The 22487-nt window shown below is 42.7% G+C and overlaps 1 protein-coding gene across 1 annotated transcript in view; it reads left to right on the forward strand.

Annotated features, from left to right (window-relative positions):
- The window catches only part of znf469 (zinc finger protein 469), a 151810-nt gene that overhangs the window by 116482 nt on the left and 12841 nt on the right, over positions 1 to 22487 (forward strand). The gene's annotated exons all lie outside the window — the stretch shown is intronic.

The following is a 22487-nucleotide window of genomic DNA, read 5'->3' on the forward strand; positions in this document are numbered from 1 at the left end:
TATTCTCCATCTGATGTCAGACATGAGATTGACAGTCTGTGAGATGCTATCAGCTCATGGACAACCACTGAGGCCGAAAATGACCACCGATACAGGAGATAAGTGTGGTTCTAATCTATATTAGCCCTCTAGGTGCTTCTTGAGACCAGGATAGCAAATTCACTTTTTGATCAAACAAGTGGTGTACATCCCATTCATGTCATACTACATAGTCCCACTTTGCTCAGAAAGTTTTTAGAGGTATGACTTTTCAAAAGCTTCCATCTTTAGCCAGATCTAGTGAGTGGGCTTGTGCAGCTGGGCTAAACTAACAGTGCTTCTCCCTGTGAGCCACAGTGGTGTTACAAATACAACAGATACAGAGAATGTACCGTGGAGGCGGATGTATTCACAGATTATGGGAGTGATCTGATCGCAGTGGGCTAACAATGGCCTCATCAGTGTGAGGTGCAGTGGGTTTGTGCAGCTTTGGGTTGCATGGTGTTTGTGTAGCCCTGGGAAGCCTGTCCAGCAACATGTTAACACAGTATTAAATCATCTCATGCCGACAGCATTATCATAAGGATGTTGACTCTGGAAAGCTATGGTTCAGATTCCTCCAAAAGTGTCATCATGCCATAGCTTTGTATGGTAACCACATGTGTTTTATTTCCTGCTGGCATAAAACAGACAGAAACCCTGAATATTTACAGCGTGTTACAGCATTACTTAGGATTCATACATGTTAAGAAGTATCTTAAAAATCTAAAGTATCTTTTGGATAGATTGAAATATGATAGGTAGTTAAGATCTAGTGAGCCTGTTCTAAAGATTTATATTTAGTTGTTTTTTTGTTACATATGTAGAGTAGCACTTAAAGGAGAATTCCGGCCAATTTTTACGTTAATCTTGATCGCTATAACTACGCGAGTACTTTTGATAGAAAAAACCCTGACCCGAATCAGTGCAGGTAACACGGAGAAGCTGCAGCTACATACTACAAGCGTCCCCTGAGCTAAAACGGCAGGGCAAGTTTTAGTGTGCCTTTGCGCCTCTTACCAGACACAAAATACTAATATGTCTGTGCCACATGAACAGGGCCCTTATGTGTCAACAAGATGCATTTTCAACTCAGACAGTGTTTAAATTCACATATCCTGGTCTCTGTCTCGATCCTGCCGGTAGCTAGTTTGCCCTGCTAGCTGATAGCCGTTAGCTGCTAGCTGCCGTCCGGTGAGTGTATTCAGACAGGCTTCTGTGATAATCATCCCAATAACAATCCATGGAGCGGCGGTGGTGTGGCTATGTCCTCCAGAGGACAGGTCATATCACGTCTTGAAGTTTATTCCCCCTAAAAAAAACAGTAGTGCGGTAGTAGCTGTTAGCTGCTAGCTGCTCTCCGGTGAGTGTGGGTTTTTCTATCGAAAGTACTCACGTAGCTATAGCGATCAAGATTAACGTAAAAATTGGCAGGAATTGTCCTTTAAGCCGGCAACACATTATAGGCGGCGCGCTACCCCTGGCGTTGCGCACCGCTCGGATTTGCCGCTTTGCGCTGCGCTTTGACCTAGTTGCCTCTGACCTTTCAAAAGCACAACCAATGAGGTTGCAAGAGAGCAAATCGCTTATCATGTGTAGGCAGCTTTACTAAGAAGACATTACAAGCAGTTCAAGTCATTCACTTTTCAGCTTTACCAGTCATTATATTTGGCAGCCAGGCCTACTGAAGAAAGACTTCTGCCTATAATTCCCAGAGACCCTGGGCTAAATGAGAATGTTTTTTGCAGGAGGCACAGCTCCAAGTATGCTAACAACATAAACGCTCTTTAGCCCTGGAGCAGAAAGGTTTCTCCTGCTGCAGGTCTGAAAAAGGAAACCTTAGGCTTTCAGATTTCTTCTTACAACAGAGAGCCTAATAGGCAGATCATCGCCTGGACCACAAATGCCTCTTTCTTTCAGGTTCTTTTATTTGAGAAGCTTAAACACATTGAAGGAGCTTAGTTGTCTTGTAGACACAGGCGTACACCTGGGAGAGGGGCTAGGGAATCTCCCCGACTGTCTAACTATCAGCAGATAGCACTGATGTTATCTTCTTCACCCTGCTTCTTTCTATCTCTCTGATGCTGCAGAGAAAGCCACCTCAGTCCGGCCCTTTTAAATCCCCATGGCTCTGTGAGATGCTAGACTGCCACTATGGTCCAGGCACCCTCCTTTGGCTGGAATGACATACTCAGCAAGGGGGGAAAGAGGCTGGGCAGAGCAGAGGTAATACTATCAGGTTTCACTCTAACTACAGCAAAGACTGGGCCTGAGCCAGAACTGCCATAGGGTTTGTCATATTCCCAGAGGCACTCGTGCATTCTGCTTATGAAATAACATGCTTTGCCTCAGCTATTCTATTTCACAGAAGTTCACCATTATTGCTGACATTTTGTTTTCCATGATTTTCCTAGTAAGTGAGATGAAGGGAAGGATAAGAATGAGCGGGGGTGGCAGTGTTTTGGTAAAGCAGTTGGATACATCTATTTCTGTTGGAGAGCAGCTTCTCTCAGTTGCGCCATATGTTTTGAATAAAGTAAAATATCCCATATAGATATTTTTACATGTGATCGACAATTAGCCCAAATGTGTTTCTTGTTTTCTGACTGCGGCTCCCAAAGCATCAATAAAGTATGCTTGAGAGTGAGCAATTTGAAGTGGTTTGATGTGCTGTTAGTCACTAGAGTGCTCTGTGATTACACTTCATTTTCTCCTTTGGTTTGTCTTTATCACTTTCCCTCTTCATTTTCCACTCTTCTTTTACAACAGTGAGCTCTCTGTTCTGGCTCCATTGTGACAATATCATGAAGGTTCATGGGCAATAGCTCTTTGATTAAGCCCACACAGACAACTTCAAACAAAGCTGTCAATCAGAGGCTTAACATTTTATTCCTTAATCTGTGATTTATCTAGACTGTTGGTTTTCTACTAAGTTCCCAGGGCTCATTGGCCAGGCTGTGATAGAGGGCATTATAAACCCTTCAACAGAGCTGCTCTATGTCACTTATTATTCAATATCTAACACAGAGCTTCAAGTCATGATGGACCTTGAGTGAGTTTTAATGAAAGATTTCCTGCTTGGTCCCTGGCAGGCCATCTACCACGCAATATTGCCCGCTCCTTCAGAGCTCACTCCTTCAAAATTAAGGGAGGGAAAAGCTGCAATGTTAAAAACAAAATATTTTCTAAAGAACGGGACCACATTCAAGGAAAGTAACAGGAGCTGTCTCCGACTGTAGACCCCGGCATGGGTCAGTGAGAGTAGGACTAGTAAAACCCAGAGGGCCATGTCTCCCCCTTCACTTCACCAGTTTAGGCCAGAGATGAGGTGATCCACTGTGTGTGTGTGTGTGTGTGTGTGTGTGTGTGTGTGTGTGTGTTTGTGTGTTTGTGTGTGTGTGCGTGCGCACATGCATGCGTGTGTGCGTGCGTGTGTGTGTGCATGCCCTTCTGTGGAGGAAAAAGTCAGACTTTGGTTTTGGTCCAAGACAGGAAAACGCTGAAGTAAGCTCACCCGTCACCTCCCAGACTCTTGGATAAAGCACTGGCCTAATTATACCAAGATTATTTATTTATATTTATTATTTATACCAAACCATTATATTATACTAAACCAGTTGTGTGATTTATTCTTTTAACACTCTTTTAACCAGGCCCCAGGAAGCGTGCTCCATCTTACAGCCAATTTCTTAAGGGACTGGTCATTTTTTATTAAAGGGGCTACTGGAGGAGTTTTGGGATCTTTAGTCAAAATAGACTTGATCCTCCCTTCACCAGCAATACATTTTACTATGACCCTCCAAAATTATTGGGAAAAAAGGCATGACCCTCCCCAACAATTTATTGATGCCTTCTGTACTGGTTTGCACTTGGCAAAGATGCACAGACAACCACTATTTTTTTGCAACCATGACATATATGACTTAACCTCTGCTTTCTCATCTTACACATCACACTCCATTATTATGGTGGCCATTTCAGTAGATTTACTCACTAACATTGTTGTGGAAACACAATAAGCATGGGAACTAAATGCACACTTCCTGCATTACTGCATTACTCCAAATACTAAGTTACTCCTCTAGTAAACTAGTATTCACATAAAATAAAACATTGAGACCATTCAACAAAGCACACTGGGTAATAACCCATATTGACAGCTGGCCTGCCCAATCAGAAATTCAACACTGGAGAACTTCGGTCCCCCTACAGGTTGTCTCATTGGAACTACATCTCGCGCTACGGTCCCCCTACAGGTTGTCTCATTGGAACTACAACTGGAAACTTTACACATTGTTCGTCTGCTATTTCATTACTAAATTCACTTCTGAGTGGAGCCAGGAGTTTATTTCCCCGATCATTTGTCTAAATAACTCAACACACATATCCATTATAAGATTAACTGGAACCTGTGGTTTTTCGAAGTTATAATGCTCCACAAGAGATTGCGGGCGTAACAAGCTCGCTGACTGGCCACGAAAGCAACTCCAAACTCGTGTTGCTGTCATGTTGCGATTTTTGTTGGGTCAGACCCATCTGCTAGCGATGGGGGGCAGAGACTGAGATCTACATGGAAAAGTATGCACCAAACAAGCCACTTTGAAATTTTGCTGTTTTCATGAATACAAAAATTGGGTGACCCTCCCCCCTAGACTAAAAAACGTTGGTTGACCCTCCCCTCAACAAAGAATAAAAAGACATGACCTTCCCCTATTTTCCTCCGATGGTCCATTCCATAAATACCGAACGGTCCCTAAATAATTTTTTTTTTTTAAATACAGCCAATTTCTGCCAGTGGCCACTCGCAGTATTGCAAAGAAAAATCCCCCATGCGGCCAAAAAGGATATTCCTCATAGGCCACCATTGTAAAAGAGACATCTGTTAAACTGTTGACAGGAAACCTCAAACTGCAAACAAGGTTGTTAATGACTCTTTTTATTATGAATTTTTCATCCATGTACTTTTTATATTTGAAAAATTTCCCTCCAGCCGAGAAAAGCGATTTAAAAACCTTTGACGTCATCACAATGTTAAGTCTATAGGCCGAACAGAAACTTGTGGGCGGGGCCAATGTGAGAAACACTACTGTACATACTCAGTGGGCCACATATCCCGAAAGTAAACCCGGAAGCTTAGAAACTTTTTTGGCGCAGCAACTACATTGAACTGAATAGGCACCATTTTGGGATCCGGTATCCACTTATGCACTGAGGATGTAATCATATATCGCGCTTGTTTTTCTGCAGCAGATGTGTGTTTTCTGACAGCTTGTTTTTTTCACCCGTTCCTTGATTTGTGACAGGAGCTGAGACTCACCCATTTCATGCTGTACAGACAGAACAACCCCCACAGACAGAGGAAGGAGTTTGGTCTGTCCAATGATGTCAGTGTTTGGAGAGGATGAGTGTGTTGGTGGTGGGGGTTAGATGAGTCTGTCGGAGGGAAAGAGAAGAGTATGTGTGGGGGAGGTAACAAGAGATCCCCCACAGAGATGCTAAACTCCATTAAAGACTAAAAGAGAAGGAAAAGGATTCTTTACAAGGATGAAGAAAAACGTTCCACTTTTAATCTGTGTGCAAACTAAAAATAACCTCCCCTCTCTGTCGACTGCCCACTGGGGCAGGCTTGTTAAAAAAATCTGTCTCCAAAGAGAGAGAGTCAAAGTGCTGCGGAGTACCAAACAAAAAAGCAGAGAGAAAATAGGGAGGGATTAAGATGTAAAATGGAGCACAAATCAGAGGGAAGAAAGGCAAAAAAGGAAGAGTGCTGGGAAAGATGTGGGACAGATTCATCTTCAAGAGAATGAGAATGAGTTCATGAAGCCTTAGAGACTGTTGAGTGGATCAGACTACTATGTTGTCAACTGTTTCCTCTCACTACGCCAGTCAGCCAGCCGGACTCAATGTAATGCCATTACACACCTATTTGGCCCCAAGGCTTTTGTGAGTCTTGGTGCAGCAATAAAAGCACCCAGTGCTTGGAAATATGGAATAACAGACGACCTTTTACAGGGCCCAGTGGTATGGCCCTTCTCTGAGAGGTTCACCTCACAAGCAGTGAATCACACATCACATAGTCACCCATTCTTCAAATGCTTTCCTGCTTTCCAGTCTCAACTTCTGACTCACAACTTGCTACTGTACCAGTTCGGCCAGCCACCCAGCCCGATGTGTCATCCTCATCTCTGTTACTGTTGCTCTGTTCTTTTTCCCCTGACTTCCAGGAAAATGAATGGAACAGGTGAGTCTTGGTTTGTTTGACTGGGATTTTATGTTTTGCGCCAAAGACTCATGAGAAGCGTCTTACAAAGAGACAAACGGTTTCTAAAAATACTAGACTCTCTGGGATGTTAAGATCCTCCCTCGGAAACTAAAACAATCTTTGGCCTTATTCACTGACATACATCTGTCCAAGGGAGACTCCTCTAGACTGCACACACACCCATGGTTTGGTCTTTCTGAACAGTTTGGAACCAAACAGCCACAGTTGTGACCAGGTGGCTTCACTGTGCTCATCACATGGTGAATCTATTGTACCTCGCAGCACCTCTGACCTACTGTAAAGACCCGACTCTCAGCTCGTTTGATTTAACAATCCAGTTTAAGAATAAGGGCTAGTGAAGACTTCCCATCATCCTTACCACAGCCTCAGTTTCCTTTCTTTTTATACACACACTCACACTGCAATTGCCAGCATTTACATATTGTTTATTTTTCTCAACATAGCTGATGAACGACATACAAAGGTCACACAAATATACTGAAGTCATAACTTATCGAGGTGCCTTTTTACTACTGTGTCATTTTTTCCACTTAAAGGAGAGGCGCTAACCCCCTACCACCATTACTTTTTTCTTTTTTTTAACAATGGAACATCAGCTGGGCGTGTGTGGGGAAATTGCATCACTGAGATTATTCAAGCAGCAGCAGCAGAAGTCTGAGTGAAATGAAACGGCACAGAACTAGCTAACTCTTTGACCAACTAAACGCCATTCATAAATTCCTCCTAGATTGTAGCCAAGAGCCCAAGACCTGGTGATGTGTAGACTGTTTAACGCTTTAGTCATGACTACACATACACACATACACTGCTGTCCTCACACGTTCTCTGCTGGCTCTCACTGCTGCGTTGAGGTAATGGTGGTCACTAATCGTGCCATAGAAAGTAACGTATTTCCAGTGTTTAAAGAAATAGCATGTTCTTTCTATCTACACGATAGATTTACTGACCCTTACAAACACCACAACAGAGATATGGGTCTTCCCTTTCTAAAGTTTGTCAATGCTTTTAACAAAACTTTATGACCTTATATTTCATTTTAATTGCCCCCTACTCCTCTGTGCATGCATGATGGCGAGGTGGATAAGGGATGCAGAGAATCTACTCTACAAAATGCCAGCCAGATCGAAATATTGTTCATTTGTTTTACTTTTCTGTTGCATACATGTACTCCTCCTCATAGTTTTCAGAGCATGAACTTTAAATCTTTTTTTGTGAAAACAAAAAAGAAGTTAGTCTTAGTCTTGAAATTCATTTTGTAGCAGATGAAGAAGACATACTATGACAAACCTACATTTATGTTATGTCTGTGATGTGCAATGCTTGCATGCAAAAGCAGGCTTAACCAATGCACATTCACACACAGACCTGGTCAGTCTTCAGTGAGTGGAAACAGAACAGGAAAAGATGATCAAAGACATGTAAAGTAATCACATTTTACATGTGAACATCTCTTATTTATTTATTTTCTACAGAAAATGGTACAGATAAATATTTAGACATATTTCTTAAATTGTGGCACATATTTCTGACTGCATCTTTGATCAAGATCAGGGTGTGTTTTGGTGACCTGTGGTCCTCACATGGCCCCTAAAGACCCACTAGCCCTAGATTAATGGCTTTCCTGCTGCCCCAGAGATTCAAGCTGTGCCAACACAAATGGTTGGGCACGCGATGCTGGCATGACAAATTGAAGTGAGGGCAAAAGGGCAAAAGACAGACCACAGCCCAGACTGGCAGTTTTTTCTACTGGAGCTGCATGAAGGCAGCATTAGGACCACAATGCTGAGCTCAGAGGTCAAAGGTGCAGGGTTATAGACCCTAGCTTGTCCCTCTATCTCAGCCCTTTAATGGACTGTGACAAGGCAAAGCTTCCGATCCCAACAGCCTGGCCAAATGGTTTATTCATTAGAGCTGCTCATGGGTGCAACACTAGCACATTTTGTACAGAGGTTGACACATACTGTAAGTTACAGCATGCTATCCTTACCTCGGCTTGTGCACATGCAATTGCTTTCATCTGATTGATGTGCGTAGCTCTGAAAGCAAAGAAAGCTGGAAAACTGTACAGTACACTTACTGTAGTCAATTTTGTCAGAAATCTGAAACATAACAGTATGCAGAGAAAAATATCAACAGTGAGAAAAATAAACTAAGTACATCTTTCACTTTTGTATATCATATACCCTGATTTATCTTGATTTCGGATTTCGAAAACTATTTATTCTGATCATCTCTTATTGTGTAGTGACTCATTGTATACTGTCTCTGACTCAAGCACTGGCAATTGTCACTACAACAGTTCAGTATTTGTTTAATGCTTACCAAGTGTTGATTTTGTGACAGCCTGATATGGCATCACATTCTTGTACTTTTACCTGCCGTTTAAAGTCAATTGGCTTAATCAAAGTGGAAAAACAGACTCTGTAACTCATTACTCATTCTCAGATTAGATTGTCCTGAAATGCATGTGGATGGAGAACTATGCTCACACACACACACACACACACACACACACACACACACACACACACACACAAACACATTTGAGGGCATGGATGCTTGCATTTGAAGGTCAAGAGGTCATTGGTGGTTGTTTATACAGAAAGTGTGAGGAAGCAGAGTAACTATGAGAACCTGAGTCTTGAACACTCTGGGTTTCTTGTCTTTCTCGGTCACCGAGGAGCAAAGCATTTGAGCAGATCTAAATGTGCAGCAGCTGTGAAAATAGGAAGGAGAGGGAAATTATGATTCATGTGATGGATTACTACAGCTTGCATACTGTTTTGCTGCACTATGAAGAGGATCCAAATGATGTGCCCAAGTCAGGCCTTATCAGCCGGCTCCCACGGTGACTCAGAGAGATGTAGTATAGGAAAGACCAGTTTGATAAAATGACAGCTGTGACTAAAGACATGCTGAAGAAACTACAATTACAGTCCCAGTGATTTTTTTTCCTGATGAATAATGCACTCATAGAAGTTTTGCTAGTAGTGTGTTTAAGGTTAGTTAAAAAAGTGTGTAAACTCTCACTGGTATCCAGAGGATTTCTTAATCTTCTGCCTCGAGGCTGCTGCACTAAGCCACTCTTGTGTCAGAAGCACTTTTGCGCTTTTAGTATGTTTTGGGCCTCTGGTGAAACATCGTCTGACGTACTTGGAATAAATCACACTCATTCATCCTATATACTCTCAAAAAAGTTAACATATCACAAGAGGGAATAATTTATGTTATCTTTGTCAATTTTACGTAAATACTCTATTAAGTGCGCCTCAGCTGGTATATTTTCCATAAGACATGGGTTGAGAAAAAATTCCAAAGTACACAGCATTCCCTTTGGGTCGCTCTTTGGCTTGGCCCAGTCGTCTGTCTCACACACAGGCATGTGAAGCCAGAGAGGTTGGGCATGGATGAAGCACAGAAGCCACTTTCTCTATCCCGGCCTCCAGCACTGGTCTCCAGTGAGCCTGAGCAGGTCTGAGGGGAACAACGTGAGCTCTGCCAGGGGCTTTGGTTTGTTCCTCAGCCTACAGTCAGCCACTGACCAATAATAAGGCCTCCTGTTCAACACGGCAAAGGCAATGGGGAGAGTGGAAAAGAATTTACAGTAGTACGGGTTGACTGAGTTTTTTGATCAAGCAGAGATTAGTCCTGTAAACACAGGTTTGGTTCCATTAGATACTCTGCAATGCCTTCATAGAGCTCAATCAGTAATGCTATTTCTGACAGGCTGTAGTGATTCAGACTTGGAGAGAGCTGAACATCTCCATGTACCTTCTCATCAGTTGTTTACTGAGCAAATTAAGCAGGATCCTGCAGAAGTCTGTCTTTCTGGTTGAATCAGTGGCTGTGTTGTCTATGTTGGTCGGACCCAGCCGTGATCCTGCTGAATCAGTGGACATGTTGTCTCAGTGGTGCTGTCTGGTACTGGTGTTGTGCAATGTTGGGACAGCAGGGACTGGATCAGTACTGGTTCTGTTTCAGCCACCATGGGTCCATGCTACACACTCTCTGTGGCTGTATGAATGGCTTCTTGCAGTGGCCGTACAGAGTGTCATTCTTCTCACCCTCATCTGAGTCTGACATCCGAGGGGGAAGCCCAGGGAGCCGGCAGACCAAATGTTTTTCTATCCCCCTGGTAGGAATGGACGTATCAGGTGCTGTTTTAATGCGTTTCAAGTAGAAAAACAAGGCAGTGTCCTATGACCGAAGGTAGAAACGACAAGGACAGTAGTGAAAACAGACTGTGGCTCTGGCCGTTTGCCCTCCCTTTGCAGTATGCAGGGGGAAAAGCGAAAACATCCAGTCCAGTGACAGACTCATCATTAATGCTCTGGGTTTGTTTGTCTTCAGAGTTATTTTCCCACTTTGCCATTTCCCCAAGAATCTTAAATACCCCTGCCCCTTTGGCCCTCATTGGGTCCCTGCTTAAATAGTCTCACTTAGTGGGGTCCACTATCCCCCAACTCCTGCCCCACCCATTGTTTCCAGGTCTAGATGGGACACAGTGAGCATTCCAGGAATAGCAACACAACTCCAACCTCCCAAACTCACCTGCCCCCCTCCCCCTCAGACAGGGATGTTTTTTACCCTGTACCCATTCTTCTCTGCACCTTTAACTGTGACTGAGGGTTCCTATACAGTAACAGTTTTTCCACAGGACACTACAGGACTCATTTACCCATGAAGCATTTCTATAACTCTTTTGCTTAGCTCAAAGTAGTCCTATTATCTGTGACCCTTGCTCCTCACTTTTCCTTTTTATGTAACAAGACAGATGCCAAAGGTGTGGCTGTGCCAAACAGACGGACATCGTACAAATACTTGACAGCAGCACATTTCACCTCCCCAATCTGGGGGCAGCACTGACACAGCACATCTGTCAAGCACCACTGAAAAGAGGGAATGAGCGTCCAGTTGATCTCAATGCCTCAGAAAGGGGAATATTTGTGAATTTTAAAGTAAAGCCATCCTGAGGCTTGTAGGGGAGAAGCAGGGAGGAGCATTGGGGAGAGGATGAATAGGGTCCTGTGCTCAGCCCCTGGGTGGACTGAACCCCTCTGTTTGCGCTTTTTTCGGCCTTGGCACACAGGGCTGCCTGTGAGGAGTGGGTCGGAAGCAGGAAGTGGTTGTGTAAGGCGATCTGCAGATGCAGCACAGAGCCCCTTTTCAACGGCAGACCCCTTGGTACCATTCTGCACAGCGACACATCAGGTAGTCCTCCTGCTGCAACCACAGCAAGCCACTGGCCACACCCACATGGGACCGCTATGCAGAGAGAGGGGAGAGATGAGAGGAAAAGATAGGACAGGGGACAGAAAGAGGGGGAATAAAAATTGGGAATGATGCGGACAGGGGATGGAGTGCAAGGAAAATGAGTGTGGGCTTCTGCTACTCTAGTCACTGATCAGATAGGAATAATATGTTTACCAGAGTGCTGCTGAGGTCACTGCCAAAATTTGACATGGATTGATGATTTTTATCCTGAAATCTTCTATTAAAAAGGCAAGGAATGATGGAAATGAAAATGATAATGCAGTTTACTTTACTGAAATCAGACGGTAGATCAAGCTACAGGTGTACAGCAGGTTCATTTTTCAAGGCACATTATGGAGGAACCTGTTGAACTGTATCTGTCATAGAAAAGCTGCTGTATTATCCCATCCTGGACCTGAAGTAGATTGGCAGTCAGCACTCAAAGCCCCGGGAGCTGGAATCTGTGTCCTCTCTGCTTGACTTCCTTTCCTCTTCCTTATATCGCCCCTTCTTTTGGACTTTTGGATTTCCCAGGCGACCTAATTGTTGTAGGTGCTGAACTCTGTTATATGTGATTTCAGATCCTGTAACTGCCCAAGGTCAACCGCCCCTCCCCCGCTCGGTATTTATAGATAGTTTTTGCAGCTGCAAATAAAAAGGGCCTCACTCACAAATGTGGCCCATTGACAAAAACACTTAGTTTAAACACTGAGCAGGAATACGAGGCACTCCAACTAGTCCATCACTTTCCCCTTCATTTTGCTTTAATTGTCCTGACTATTTCGAAACCATTACCATAAAGTGGTTTTGTGCAGGATGCATACCACCTCGTCTCCCGCAGTGCTAAATAAACAAACACAGTAAAAGGATAAAGTTAGAATCCTGCTGAAATGTCACTAAATGACAGCTCAACTGAGCTTCACTTGGTATGAATGAGGCTTTTGTTTAAACATGATTCATTGTTATTGTTTCCAAGCTCTACTTTGGGTGCAACTAAGCTGCTGAAGTGGACCAAAGTGTCTGGCCCCCAAAATAGAAACAATTATTTAATGGTGTTTGTTCGGGCAGGGCAGCTTTTGTGTGCGAGTATGTATTCTAGTAATGTAGAATGTATTACTGTAACAGAGTTTGCAGTTTGTATAATTGTGAATAGATTAAAGTGTGATGAAATGAAATCAAGTGGCAAATCATTTAGCTCCAGTGAGCCTTTGAAGGTCTGCCCAGGCCAGGGAAAGCTTTAAGAACCGAGACACAACAGAGAGGAACATATACACAGTCAGAATCCAGCTCCCTGTCCCACTATAACGCTAATAAAACCAAACAGATGAAAACATGCTTCACTCCCACTAAAGTCCTGCTGTTTGTCACTATGTATATTTTTTAATACCATGTCATGCATTGACACAGGCTACTTAGGAAAGGCTGAGTCGTAATTAGGTCATTTGGACATTTCCTTGGACTATTTAAAGGGAGGCAGGCAGGGTGAATTTGGAAAATGCTGGTACTGACTCACGCTCACTGTGCCTGGAATTCCCTCTTTACCATTGGCCAGGGGACTACTGATATTGGCATTGGTGCAAAGTCGACCGAAAAATAAAAAAGGGGAGAAAAATATTACTCAAATGTTTTGTTTTCTTTGCTACCCTTTCCACCCTTCTCTTCCCATACATACTGGAATAGTGCTGGAGAAGGAAACTGCTTGGATTCTGCCCAAAACACTTAACTCCAAATAACCTCCGCTCGTGAGCTTATTCTTTGAGTTAGCTGTGTTGCTTCTAGCATTACTCCATGACTGTCAATCATGTGCACTAAGGTTCATCCTAAATCTTCTACAAAAGTTTTTATTTCCTCCCAGCGCCAACCCCCACCTGCCACTCAGTTTCTGTGACCTAATGCCAAACTGAAGAGCTTTGCTTTCATGCATGTGGGCTGGAGAGAGAAAGAAAGACAGCAACAATAAAAGAATAAGGAAAGGCAGGGTGAGCAACTTAAGAAGGTGTTACTGATGATGGTTTCCTTTTTCTTTTCTCTGCCCCCACCGGCCTGGTTTTATTTTTGAGCTGTTTCTCTCAGCATACTTCACATATTACCTGGTGCCAAGTCTGTAGGAAATTACTTACTTCCTGTCACCAGTGTGCTCTCTCTTTGATTTAAATGTCTGTGTGCTAGCCTGTGACACCAGCAAGACAGCATTACATTTGACTGAAACACTTTGATTTATCTACTGGGCTTAGAAAAGTAACATTATACCTACTACTCTATAAAAAAACACTACCAAACTGCATGTCTGTCACACAATGTACTGTATGCTTTAATTATACATGAAAGCCCGCTTAAATACTGCACAACCACACTCCCAGAGATGCACATACATACAATTATACTCAATTGAGTGTGCAAATGTACTCACACGCACTCAGTGCATTCATTTAAAGCCTGAGGTTCTCTCTCTCTCTCTCTCTCCTTCTCTCCTAATTGCAAACATGAATTTTGACTAAAGGTTAATTTACAAATTGTGCTTTTGTATGTCCACCAGCTCTGTAATCTCACAGGAAACTGTATTTCATGAGAATTAACTTGTTTCATTTGGCATTGATATTTGCAGCATTTATGTAGCCCACGTTCCCAAGGCTTAAGGAAAACCCCTTTCACAGTCACGTGTTGAAACTTGACTGTCTGTCACCTTGTCTGGAGATATAAGCAAAGGAACAAACCTCCCTCTAAGTCGTACAAGCAAAGGTTTCACCTGAAGGTGAATGGTTATGAGTGTGGCCTGCAGGTACTTTAAAATAACAGTCACTGCAGGGGCAAATAGCCTATCACTCTTTTTCTTCCATACTTGTCATAAAAAAAACATTCAGCACAAGTTAATGTGTGTGGAGGCTCTTCAGCCATAAAGCACTCAGAGTCACAGCTGTGTACATGAGAAACAAATCAAGCCAGGCTGTCACGTTTATTTTAACAAGATTCAACTTTAAACATTCACCGGCCACTTTTTTAGGTACACCTGCCGTACAACTGCTCGTTAAATATTTAATCAGCCAATCACGTGGCAGCACCTCAATGCATTTAGGCATATAGACATGGTCTAAGTGATCTGCGGAAGTTCAAACTGAGCATCAGAATGGGAAAGAAAGGCGATTTAAGTGACTTTGAAAGTAGCATGGTTGTTGGTGTCAGACGGGCTGGATTGAGTATTTCAGAAACTGCTGATCTACTGGGATTTTTATTCTAGGGTTTACAGAGAATGGTCCGAAAAAGAGGAAATATCCAGTTAGTGGATAGTGAGTTTGAGCTGATAGTAAGGCCACATTAACACAAATAACATTTGTTGCAACCGAGGTATGCAGAAGAGCATGTCTGAACGCACAACACGTCGAACCTTGAAGCAGATGGGCTACGGCAGCAGAAGGCCACTACAATTGGCACGGGCTCTCCAAAATTGGACAATAGAAGATTGGAAAAACGTTGCCTGGTCTAATGAGTCTTGATTTCTACTGCGACATTCAGATGGTAGGATCAGAATTTGGCGTAAACAACATGAAAGCATGAATCCATGCTATCTGTCAAAATGGACTAAATTGTCTGTTGAATCTATGCCACAATGAATTAAGGCAGTTCTGAAGGCAAAAGGGGGTCCAACCGCAGTACTAGCAGGGTGTACCTAATAAAGTGTATGGTCTGTACTGTACTGGTAACTTATTTATTTAACACATGCTTCAAATTCCAGATGCTGATAGATTTGCATTTTGTTCTTTTGCAGGAGAATATCAATTTCCTGACTGTTCCAAACATAACTGTGAAGCACCAGCCTTACACCACCTTTAAAAGTCATTATCAAACTTTTGTGACACTGCACCCTTAGTTACGCTGTAGAAATAGGAGCATGTGTATAAAGTGTAAGTGTTTTGCCATATATGAGGATAAAGAGGCTTCGGTCAAAATATCTGGGGTTAGGGACACAAGGACACAGTTAGCTACTGCCCAGCCTGCCCTTGCATGTTTGTCTTAGATGCGTTTGTTCATGGGAAAGAGGGTGACGGGTTAGTAAGAAAAGGTTGAGTTCCTTGTGGCCACTGACACACAGGCCTTTCTGGCTTCCTGGTGGTAGAGGATGTGAATGTTAATGGGGCAAAAAATGCACCTTAACCCCTAACCGTACATAAATAAAAGGCTTCCTCTGTAATACGTTTCTAAATTGATCAATGGAATCCTCTTAAGTAATGCTTGTAGAAACAACTGAATGACTAGAAAACTGTGGAACGACAAAACGTTGATTTATATATTGTAGCTCCTCTGTTTGCGTGTGCATGAGCTGCTTGCATCTGCCTTAGGGGATTTGCACACATGTTTATGTCCATATAGAACCGAAAAAATGAAGATGAGGGAGGGAGAGAAAATGTTATAATAACGTTTGTCACACCTGCAGATAAAATTAACTTTGTCCAGGCTGTTTTTATAAGGATGGGTTTTATTTGCAGCCTTTCAATACTGCATATAAAAGCTCAAAATAATTTTTCTTGGCACAGCTGAATGGCTATATTTGAATGGTGAAATAGATTTTTTAATAGTTGTTTTGTGTTGGTTCATTTCTCTTTACTATTTTGAAGCACTATTAAAACTAAAGATTTATGATTTCCTTTTAGTGTGTGGTAGAAACCATTGAAGTCAAGACGGCCATATTTCATCCTTCACCTCTTGTTTATGTGTGTGGGGGGTCCATCCACCACATCCAGATTCAATATTTTTCAGTCAGGGACCAGCTTAAAATGGCACTCTCGCTGGTTACCTTTTACCTGTGATTAATTACTGTGAGTTCAGGACATCTCTTAAGGTGTGTGGCTTGGTAAAGAAAATATTGATTGAGTGTCCGTTACCTTCTAAATATCTAAATATTTGTAGCCAGTACAGGTTAGCTTTTTAAAAGCCGATCTTCTTAGTATGTGCTATAATATATCATCAATCCATGTCTCCCTGTTAACCCATTAAAATGCAAGAGTGTAGACATAACTACGATAATTAAGTTTGAGGTTACAGAGGGATGTCATTACTGAATCCATGTCCCATTCCATCTAAAAGTTTCTTTTACGTTTAATAAAACTTTGTTGATTTTGAGAGGCAACCAAATACTTTGGCCCAGACAGAAGAAGGGACAAGCCAATATTGATACGCTGAAAAAAGGAATGCAGGAGGAATAAAACTCGAAAGTAGGATTTTGTCCATTAAGGATAAGGTTATTACGGTATATGTGGAAGTCAGGAAAGCTTTCCCTTTCATTAATATCCTGTTCTACTCAGTCATGTTTAAAGTCTATCACACACTTTACCTGTTTTTTTCATAGCCACACACAGCAGAAATAAGGGAAATTGTGTCAAAAGAGGAAAAAAAAAACTTAAAATAGTCTAAAACAAAGATTCCATCATGTTTGTGGAATGCTGTGGTTAGCAATATGGAAACGGAGTCCAAAATCCAGTGGTTAGAAAAAAATAAATAAAAGACAAAACTCGTCTGAGAAAGAGGAAAAACTTGGGAGGGGGTAAGGGGAGCCTCTGGAATTACACACACACACACACACACACACACACACACACACACACATGCATGCACACAGACACATACTGAGACACTCACACTCACACCACATACATACACTCCTTCCATCCTCCCTACTGTGCAGCTAACCACATTGGGTTAAGGGTGAGGTTAGGGGTGGTGGAGGTAGGGAGGCACGAGTATAACAAGCCTCCTTCAGTACTGTGTTCACCGTTTCATTCGAAGTGCTCAAACGTTGGTTTCTCCGGCATCTTTCAAATATTCCGAAGGCCTCTGACAAAAAGTCACCAGCATGGAGTAAGACAGATGGCTCATTAATTATCTTTAAGTCATAAATTGAGAAATTAAGTTTTGTAAACTACTGACAGACCACTACTGTTCACACTTCCACAGCCAGAGCTTCTATATAATGCTGGGCTCTCCTCACATTGCTGACATATCTTTCCTCCTACTCTGCCTTTGAATGGACATAGGCGCAGGGATCTTAAAGGCAAATTGCTTGCATAATGGATGTTTCCAAAAATACAGAAGAGTAGGCAGTCACGCTGACCGAGGTTTTGGCGGCGCGCCCCAGCATGGGCCTGGGCCAGCCAGTCTCACTGCGCATTCCCTATGCTGGACCAGTCACGCTGGGAAAGGTGTGAGGAGAGCAGTCAGACTTTTATTCTGCCACCTGATCCTCCTCCCACCCCCCTCGCTGTATCCCTCTGATTACACAGCCTACTGGGATACGCAGCATACTGAATACCCTCCCCTCTTCACTTCGTGATACTCATGCCTTAGTATAATTTTCCCACTCTTTAATGGCCTTCCCTTCTACTCTTGTCAAGATTGCTCTTTCTCCTCTCCTCTCCTCCCCACCACCTCTGATCTCATCACCCCTCATCATCATCATCATCATCATCATCATCATCATCTGTCTTCTCTCTCTCAGAGGTCTTTGAGACTACTGTGTGGTGATATTTCAGTGAGCAAGCATCTGGAAAAGCTGAACAAGTTGGGAAATTCCTATTGATGCCAGTTATTGATTTACATTATTATAAAGGGGGCCATTGTTTGTAGAAATGGATTGCTCGGCCTGCTGCTGCCTTCTCTTGGCTATAATAATGCTTTGTGTCTCTGGAGAGTCATTGTCTTCGGGATCCAACTACTTTGTGTGGTATGTTACACAAATGTTAAATTGCTGCAATGTTAAGATTGCCTATGTTAGTAGCTATGCTCTGCTTTTACCATTTCTTTTAGCCACCTTTGGGTGCTCTCCTGTTACAGAACACACATCAACAGAAATGTTGAATAGCTCAGGAAAAGAGACGCTCCACTCGAAAATGTGTTTTTCTTATGTTTTTGTCACCTAAAATGTATGACCACCCACTTGTATCTGTGCAAAGTTTGTCACTAGAGAGGTATTTTCACATTCTTCTGCTGAAGGGAGCGATGTCTATGCACCTCACTTAAATCTGAGATTCAAACATATGATGGGCAAGTGATTAGGAACGTCACTAATCCGTAAACCAATCGCTGTTTAATATGCTGAGGCCAGCAAGGAAACCTGAAACAACCGCATAGCAGACTGTCAGTCCAAGCGAAATGTCGTCATCGTCGCTGTCAGCCACTGCCAGTTACAAGCTAAAAAAAAAAAAAAAAATGCTAACTACACTTACCATTCTAATATGTCTGCTATTTTGGTGCTCAACAGACTGAGTCTGGATCTGACTGACCCCTGGTTCAGACAGGACACAGAAACTATAGTTGCAGATAGGAAGCTATCAGAGCTCTCCAAGCTCGCTGCCTGCCAGTGGAGCTCCGCGAACAGGCTGCCAGGGCTCCGTGAGACGGCTATCCACCAGTAAGGCTCCACAAGATGGCTGCCCTGCAGCCTCCTGTATGTAGGCCTATAGGTGAATCTCTCCAATGTTTCTAGCCATGTTGATGCGCCATCCGCTAGTGCTGCGGAGATAGGTCCTGCAATGTGAGACTACTGCTAGAATGTAATCACTGAACAAGCCTCTACCTAGGCCAGATCCAGAGTTTCTCAATGAGGGAGAATAGAGGGAGAGTAGATGTGTTTCCAGTCCCTTTTTCAAAAGCAATTAGAGCTTAAGGCACTGATGTGATGAGTCAACAGAGACTGTCACGGTGCTACCAGCATATTTTCACTCAAGCCAACACTACATACATCCTGCACCAAAATTACAGGGAAAAGACTTTCAGGAAATTGAGTTTTCATTCAGGCACCTTCTACCTTCTCCCTCATCTCTGAGAAAAACCAAGACATGCCCTTGTGCAAGTAATGAAAAAAAAATTCTCCAGTTCTAATCTAGTTATGCACTCGCACGCACACAAAAACACACATGCACCTATACCACAGACACACCAGTTCTTCAACACTCAGCAGTCTCAAGCATCAGGGTGGTGTTGTGGTAAAGCCATATGGGGTGCCGCTGCCTGAGAAACTTGGTGATTTGACAGGAGGCCTTAAGGACACACACACACACACACACACACACACACACACACACACACAGCCCTAATTGACTTGTAAAACTCCACTAAAACACACTTTTATGGAACAAATTTTAGACCAGTCGCACAGGATTTGGTATCAACTTGTGCCCAGCTTGCAATTCTGTCACCACCACACTGTCTTTATACCCAGTCCAAGAGCAATTTATACATTTCAAGATAAAACTGAATACGCCGTACCAAAGACACCACCAAATTGGCAGATTGATATGTGTAAAGTCTTTGTGTGAAGTCATTCTGTCTTGTGTTGAGGACATTGGTGCAAGGCAAGACGTATTGGGTTGCTCAGGGCTGTAAGGGAAGTGGACAAGTCATTTGTTAGGATATTAATAACACATACTCTTTGTAAACTGACAGCTCAGGGTTTGGTGCTACTTCTGTAAGGCACCTGTGATCCTCATACTGCTCTTTTTGTTGCTGAAGGCATTCATCTTCAGCTTCAAACCTCAACCTCGGTCTGGGCAAATACAAATGGGGCTATGATGTATGATTGTGACTGTTGACCAAGCACTTCCTGGTGCAGAGGCTGGCAGGGGCATTCACACCAGTTTCCCTTCTGGTGGCAGAGAGAGAGCTACAGACACTCTGGCTTTCAGATTCTGTAGAGGTGTAGAGGGGATGTGATTTTTCACAACCAGGCCTAAACTCAGCCAGGTCTCAGCCTCAAGCTTCCCTCCAAACCTGCTAAATACCTCTGGGAGGTTTACCAGAGGATGAGACAAGGAAACACATGGCAGAGAGTGATTCTTCTGGGTAAAAGTGGAGGGTCATATCTCAGGTGGTATCTTGACACATTGGCTACTGGTCTGTGGATGTAAATATAGAACCCAAGAAGCAATGCTATAGGCCAAGATATCTTATCGGATTTCTGCATCCCTGTTCTCCTCTCTCTGCCTGTGAGAGGGGATACACTGAATAAATTTACTCTTTGGGACCACATGTCTGCAGCAAGGGCCCCTCCAGTCTCTTTAGTCCACTCCACTGAGGCTGTGAGCCTCATTTACACATTTAATCAGAATCAGAATACTTTATTGATCCCCTCAGGGAAAGAAATAAACACACTATGCAGTTTTTACCATTAATAAGACAACAAGACACGTCCTTACGAAATTATGTGGCTTTAAATTATGAATAGTACTATGTATTTGACTGTCATTATCTCCCTGATAATCAGCACTAATGCTATGTCAAACACTCTTATCATAACCTAAACGCTGAGATGATCAGATAGGATCTCCACAAAAGGAATCTAGGTGTGTTGCAGAAATATTTGTAACTTTGTTAATCATGGAGCCTTCACCATAAAGCTAACTGCAGTTAAGAAATATTGCTTTATATTTTAAAAGAGAACTATGTCAGTTACCACGGGTGCTACAGTTTATGTTCACTACAACTACCTAAGAGTGGATGTTTTGTTAAAACATTGCATGCATTGTTCGGTTTTGGGACCACATTTCACTCTCTAGGTGTGGTGATCTGACAGACTTTTTTGCAGCTACTTTGCTCCCAAGTTTTAGCAATAGGGGAAAAAAGGAAAATACAATCCCTTAAGTAAATCAATGCATTAACAAAAAGCTAGCTGGTAAAGGGTAAACCCCTTGACTCAGGCATTTAGGATTGAAACATCTGTTGCTGAACTTAAAATTACCCTAAGTGGGCTTAACAACAAAATCTCCATAGAGATCGATAAGGACTGCATTTTGGTGGACATATTTACTGCATCTTTGCAGAGGGAATATAAACTCAAACACATTTGTGTCTTCAGCTTCATAATAGGACAGTGAAATGATGTATCATTTATTTTGTACACTAATTTAAGGTGCCAGAATTATCAGTCCATTGCACTGAGGGTAAATGTGGACAAATGCCTTCAAAATTGTGCTCATGCTTTCCCCTCACTGATCTAAAAATATATGGTACAGAGACGCAATGCATCCTAGGTGTATGATCAGTCACCACCTGATGGAGAGGCCCAATACAAAGCTCACATGTGCCACATTCAAACAGCAATACTGGACTGTAACTGTACAGTTTTTACCCCCTCCTTCTAAGAAAAGCATAAGAGCCACACTAAAACTGTCGGGAATGTGTCATGCTCATGGACACTTCAGCAGTGTGGATGGTCAAAATCCTCTGGCTAAATGTTGGCCTCTCCAACCTCTAGGCCACCCACAACATTTTGGGCATTGGTAATAGTCAGTGGAAATAGACACGAAGGTGGGATGGAAGTTTGGTTACCAGGCCTAGAAATTACATTTTGGTGCTAACTCCAAGTTTTATCTGGTCTGACCTCAAACGAAGTAGAAGCAAATGGAAGGCCAAAGTAAACTGGGACCTGAGAAGCCATGTCTGGGATGCCTGAGGAAAGGCAACAAACGTCAGTGTGCCCGCAGTTCTCACTGTCTAATGGCTGACTGACTAATCCCTGATATTCCTCCATGATCTAAACCTGCAGCCCTCTAGAACACTGTGGCATTGTCGTATCCCTGCTCTTAAGGAGTCTGTGATTAATTTACTCTCAATGCTTTTTGGATCCATGTACTGTATTTTTCTCATCCTCAGTACTGTAGTGAGCTTCATCATTTCAAGACCAAACTATTACACTGGTTTCTTTGTATGAGTGTTAATGTAGAGGATTTTGACTGTGATACTTGCACAGCCATCAATCCACTGTTGTAAAGCAGGAATCCAACATTTAGATGAAATTGTATTTACTTGTTTGAAATGTTTTTATTTGTTGTCAGGAATAAAGAATGTAAGTGTTAGTAGTATCTCCAAGACTTGGAGTATGAGTTTGGCAGTATTTTTTGACATTCCCTATTGATTACACTGGTTCTTTGTGCAGTGACAGCACCAT

This window comes from Sander vitreus, chromosome 8 (genome assembly GCF_031162955.1).
Source record: "Sander vitreus isolate 19-12246 chromosome 8, sanVit1, whole genome shotgun sequence".
Lineage (NCBI taxonomy): Eukaryota > Metazoa > Chordata > Actinopteri > Perciformes > Percidae > Sander > Sander vitreus.